Genomic DNA, 6,297 nt, shown 5'->3' with positions numbered 1-6,297 from the left:
TCCCAATTCGCCAAACCATGTCTTTCTGAATTACATCTCTAGCATTGACAATACTTATCCAAGCGTAGGAACCAATGACAAAATCCTTTGCTTCTAGGATAGAGGAGTTTGGGAAGAATCTGACTTTGAACACTTTATATCAAAGGGATTCTTGCCGGGTTGTTTATCATCTGCCAGATTTGTTTTGTTAATAGGGCATCATTGAACTTTTTAATTTCTTTCAAGCCCATGCCTCCCACCTCTTACACCTCACACAACCTCTCCCATTGAACCCAATGCACATTCCTCGATTCCCCACTACATCCTCACCAAAATTTGCAAATAAGAACTTCCAATTCTTTAATCAGACATTTGAGAAGTTTGAAGCAACTCATTGTATATGTTGAAATGACTTGGATAATGGACTTAATAAGAACTTCCCTACTGGCTTGGGAGAACAACTTTTCCTTCCAACCTTGTAACTTCTTCCATACTCTCTCCTTTAGATAAATGAAGTTTTGTTTTTTTGCTCAACCCACTAGTGCTGGCAACCCCAAGTATTTTTCATATTGACGTATTACTGGTGTGGAGAGTAAAAGGACCTGAGCAAGTATTTGGGCCTTGGGCTTTATTGATAGGCGCCAATTCGTTTTTGACTAAAGGCCTCTAGGACTGCAAGTCGGCCTACAAGGCGAAGGTCCGAGGATCCGTCCGAGGACGAATCTCCCCTCGGACAGACCCGCGATGACCATGGGATTAGCCAAGAAGATTAGAGGCAGAATTCTAGAAAAAATGTTGGTTAAGAGGGGGATCCAAGTACCCTCTAGACACGACGGTGTGAGAGAAATATCTCAGAAAAAGGCTGCTACCTCCATATTAAAGACCCTGCACCTACCTCCCTAGCCGCATTAATGGGGAAGTGATCCCTGAACAGCAGAATTCAACATTTCTACTATTATTTAAAGACTTCAGGAAAGTGGTGGAAAGGGGGGGGGATCGAAGGATAAGATTTGTGTGACATGTGGACAAAGAGGGAAGAAGAAGAAGTATTTAAGAAGAGAAGAGAGTAACGAAAGGGGGATCGAAGGATAAGATTTGTGTGACACGTGGACAAAGAGGGAAGAAGAAGAAGTATTTAAGAAGAGAAGAGAGTAAAGAAAGAGGGATCGGGGAGGTAACTGAAAAAGAACTAGAACTGTAACCTTTGAAAGAGAAAGAGAAATAATACACAAATCGGCCTCGGCTTACGTCCAAGGAGGTTCCTTTGTCACATTTGTTTGCTATTTGCAAATACTGTAACACTCTAGTCTGTTTATCAAATTTCCAACACCCCTAAACTAGATTTCAAATCCACACTCTACAAATTTTATTATTTAAGGCTCATTGGGCCCGAGCCCACGTTTGTCTTTGGGTCCAGGCGCAATTGTGCACTTACAATTGGCGCCGTCTGTGGAAAATCTAGTATTGGAGGAGCTGGAATACCATGTCAGGCTTAGGCTCACACCATGCAGAATCTCAAGGATCGCAACCTGAGGATCTTTTCGAGCGTCTTGAGCGCCAGAGGGATCAGGAGGGAAGCGTTCACACCGAATATCCTAGAGCGAGTCATACTCACGGTGGAGACAGTACCACCCATGAAGATGATGCCAAGGCCATGCAAAAGGAGATTAATCACCTTAAGAAGAAGCTGCGCTGCATCAGACGGAGGCGTGCGTCACCTTCATCTAATCCTTCTTCGAAGGAAATCCGGGGAAGTAGTTACAGTTCAAGGTCATGGTCGCCCCCCAGCAAAACATCCTCTTGTGAAGAGGATGACCCACCAGGTCGTAGGCATAGGAAGCTCCCCTCCAGGGGCTTGGGGAACGATGGTATGAGCCGGGCGTTGCACCAACTCTCCAAATCGCCATTCTCACATAGGATTGAGAATGGGAGGCTCCCCAAGAGGTTCACCCAGCCCACCTTCACCATCTATAATGGCCGGATTGATCTGGTGGAACATGTGAGCCACTTTAACTAGAGAATGGCGGTGCATTCTCATAATGAGACCCTGATGTGCAAAGTCTTCCCTTCTAGCTTGGGACCTGTTGCTATTTGGTGGTTCAACGACCTTAAATCGGGGTCTGTAGGTTCGTTTGGGGAGCTTACTAGAGCATTCACGTCACAGTTTATTACATGCAGCAGAGTTCCTCGACCGTTGGACTCACTATTATCTATGGCCATGAGGGAGGGCGAGACGTTGAAAGCATACTCCGACAGGTATTGGGAGATGTTTAATGAGTTAGATGGTGATTTTGACGAGGTAGCGATAAATACCTTTAAGGTAGGCCTTCCTACTGATCATGACTTGAGGAAGTCGTTGACCAAAAAGCCCGTACGGAGTGTACGTCGCCTCATGGATTGTATTGACAAATACAAAAGGGTCGAGGAAGACTAACAACAGGGAAAGGGTAAGGCAAAGGTTATCCTGCAGGAAAGAAAAGATTTCAGGTCGGATAGATATCACAATAACAAGCCGAGAAGAGATTACTCTGGACAAGCTGGCTCGGCAACACCTCAGACTATTAATACTGTGTTCCGAGAACTAGTACACCAGTTACTAGAGAAAGTCCGTAAGGAGCCCTACTTCAGATGACCTAGTAAGATGGTGGGGGACCCTGCGAAGAGGAATCAGAATCTCTTTTGTCAGTACCATCAAGATGTGGGTCATACTACCGAGAACTGTCGGACCCTCTAAAACCACTTGGAGCAGCTTGTCAGTGAAGGAAAATTTAAGCAGCACCTGTACCAACCAAACGGGCAGGGCAGTTAGTCCAGCTCGAATAATCAGAAGAATAATTCATCTCGGCCGCCCTTGGGAACGATCAATGTTATCTTTGCTGCACTTGGTAAGACTAACTCATGTCCCACCAGGGTGATGGCAGTTTCACACACCCAGGCCGATGAGGCGGGCTCCCAGCTGAAGAGGTTGAAGACGAATGTGCCCGTCTTGGGATTTTCAGAGGAGGATAAGGTTGGGACCATCCAACCCCATGACAACGCCCTGGTGGTCATTCTGAGGATAGGGAATTATGATGTAAGAAAGGTGATGATTGATCAAGGCAGCGGCGCCGACATCATGTATCCTGATTTATTCAAAGGGCTAAGGTTGAAACTGGAGGATCTCACTCCTTATGACTCGCCACTCATAAGCTTTGAAGGTAAAGCTGTCGTACCAAAAGGACAGATTCGTTTTCCCGTGCAGTCTGGCTCGGAAATGGTTGAGGTGGATTTTATTGTGGTCGGTGCATATTCCCCATACACAGCCATCCTTGCCAGGCCATGGCTGGACGCTTTGGGTGCTGTCTCCTCCACCTTGCATGTTAAGGTTAAGTTCCCTTTGGGGGAATACATTGAAGAAATTTTTGGCAGCCAATCGGTGGCCAGGTAATGCATATCAGCTGCAATACTGCATCAGGCCGAAACAGAGTCCTCGACCTCGGCCGTGAAAGACTTATAGCAATTAACAACTTTGGATGCGCCCGACGCGGTGACAGCAGAGGAAGCCATATGCAATAAAATTTGGAGAAGTTTCTAATAGCGGATGATCCTGAAAGGTTCTTTCAAGTTGGCATGCGTTTACCATACCAGGAGAAGATGGAGTTGTTAGAGTTTCTAAACGACAACATCGATGTTTTTGCGTGGGATCCCTATGAGGCTCCAGGGTAGACCCAAACTTCATTTGTCATCATTTGAACGTCAACCCTACCATTGTTCCTAGAAGGCAGCCACCTCGGCGTTCTTCCAAGGAGCACTCCGAGGCTGTTAAAGAGGAAGTGCTCAAGCTCAAGAGGGCTGGGGCTATATAGGAAATTTTCTACCCAGAGTGGTTGGCACATACGGTCATGGTGAAGAAGAAGAGTGGAAGGTGGAGAGTATGTGTGGACTTTACAAATTTAAACAAAACCTGCCCAAAAGACTTGTTCCCTATGCCACGCATCGATCAGCTTATGGATGCCATGGCTGGACATCCTCGAATGAGCTTTTTGGATGCCTTCCAGGGCTATCATCAATTCCATTGACGATGGAGGATCAGGAGAAGACTGCTTTTGTTACCCTAATAGGTAGTTATCACTACAAGGTTATGCCGTTTGGATTGAAGAATGCTGGGGCTACTTACCAAAGGATGATGACTAGAATGTTTGAACTGCAACTTGGGAAGACCATTGAGGTATACGTGGATGATATGGTGGTAAAGAGTAAAACAATACCTTCATACGTGAAAGATTTGGACGACACCTTTCAATTACTTAGAAAATACAAGTTGCGCCTTAGTGCCTCAAATTGTTCTTTTGGCGTGAGTTCTGGAAAGTTCTTTAGGTTATATGGTTACTCACAGAGGGATAGAAGTGAACCCGGTACAGGTCAGGGCCATTCAAGGCTTACAGCCGCCTCGGAATCCAAAAGAAGTTCAGAAGTTGACCTAAATGATCGCTGCTCTTAGCAGATTTATCTCTCGGTCAGCTGACAGGTGCCGGCCTTTCTTCCAACTTTTGAATAAATGGAAAGGGTTCCAATGGTCCGAGGACTGCGTGGTAGCCTTCCAACAGCCTAAGTAGTATCTTTCCCGGCCACCCATTATCTCTCGGCCTAAGGTAGACGAGGTCGTGTTTGCGTATTTGGCAGTGGCCGTCCATGCAGTAAGCCTGGTCCTTATAAGAGACGACGGTGGGGTGTAAAGACCGATCTACTACGTCAGTAAATCCTTGAATGAGGCCGAGGTGCATTATCTACTTTTGGAGAAAGCACTTTTAGCCGTAGTTCATGCCACGCGGAAGCTTCCTCACTATTTCCAGTCCCACACCACGGTAGTTCTGACGCAACTACCTCTCAAGTCAGTGTTACGCAGTGCCGACTACTTTGGAAGGGTGGCTAAGTTGGGAACTATTTTGGGAGCCTTTGATATTAAATACATGCTACGCACCTCGGTGAAGGGCCAGGTTTTCGCAGATTTGGTGGCAGAGTTTGCCGAACCATTGTTAAAAGAAACTGTGAAGGAATCACGCATGGATGAAAAATCAGTTGGCGTGATCACAGGCATAGCACCTCTGACTTGGAAATTGTCCGTTGATGGGGCAGTTAATCAGAGAGGGTCTGGTGTCGGACTTGTCCTGGTGTCCCCTGAGAGAATTGTCTTCGAAAAATCTTTAAGATTGGCATTCTTGGCTACTAATAACGAGGCCGAGTACGAAGCAGTCTTGGTCGGCATGAGCATGGTACATAGGATTGGCGGAAATGGAGTTCATATGCTCTCGAATTCTCAGTTAGTGGTTGACCAGGTCACAAGGACCATGGAGGCTAGGGATCCAAGAATGCAAGAATACTTGGCCCAGGTCAAACATCTGCAAGCTAAATTTGGCTCTTTTATCCTGTCTCACGTTTCTAGAAGTGGAAATACACATGCAGACTCTTTGGCTACCTTAGCGACATCCTCGGCTCAGTGTTTGCCTAGGATTATCCTTGTCGAAGATTTGTTAGAGCCAACTCTTACCACTGTAAGTGCAGCCCGTATCCATCTAATATGGCCTGGACCTAGTTGGATCGACCTTGTGACATCTTTTCTGAAAAACGACATGCTTCTCGAGGATAAGTATGAAGCAGATAAGATCCGTTGAAAGGCACTTCGTTTCTAGTTGTCTGAGGATCAGAAATTGTATAAACGATCCTTCTCCGGACCATACTTGTTATGCATGCACCTCGAATCAACAGAGGCGCTTTTAGAAGAACTTCATGAGGGAATTTGTGGAAGCCATACTAGGGGAAGGTCCCTAGCCCATAGGGCCCTGACTCAGGGATATTGGTGGCCCAATATGCAGAGGGAAGCTCAGGACTATGCAAGAAAGTGTGACCAGTGCCAAAGGTTCGCTCATAACATTCATCAGCCCAGGGGAGTCCTTAATCCTCTCTCCAGTCCTTGGCCTTTCACTTAATGGGGATTGGACATAGTAGGGCCATTTCCGAGGGCTGTAGGAAACAAAAGATGGCTACTCATGGGAACCGACTACTTCACCAAATGGGCCGAGGCCGAGCCCTTAGCAAATATTAGGGACGTCGATTCCAAGAAGTTTATTTGGAAGAACATCATCACTAGGTTTGGGGTACCACACACACTTATTTCGGACAATGGCGTTCAATCTGATAGTAGAGCTTTTAGGAAATATTGTGGTGACATAGGCATCATAAATAGATACTCCACTCCAGCTTATCCTCAAGGAAATGGGCAAGCCGAGGCCGTTAACAAGGTCATAGTCAATGGACTCAAGAAAAGACTGAACGATGCGA

The sequence above is a fragment of the Castanea sativa genome, chromosome 11 (genome assembly GCF_040712315.1).
Source record: "Castanea sativa cultivar Marrone di Chiusa Pesio chromosome 11, ASM4071231v1".
Taxonomy (NCBI): domain Eukaryota; kingdom Viridiplantae; phylum Streptophyta; class Magnoliopsida; order Fagales; family Fagaceae; genus Castanea; species Castanea sativa.
Note: the sequence above shows the minus strand (reverse complement) of the source record.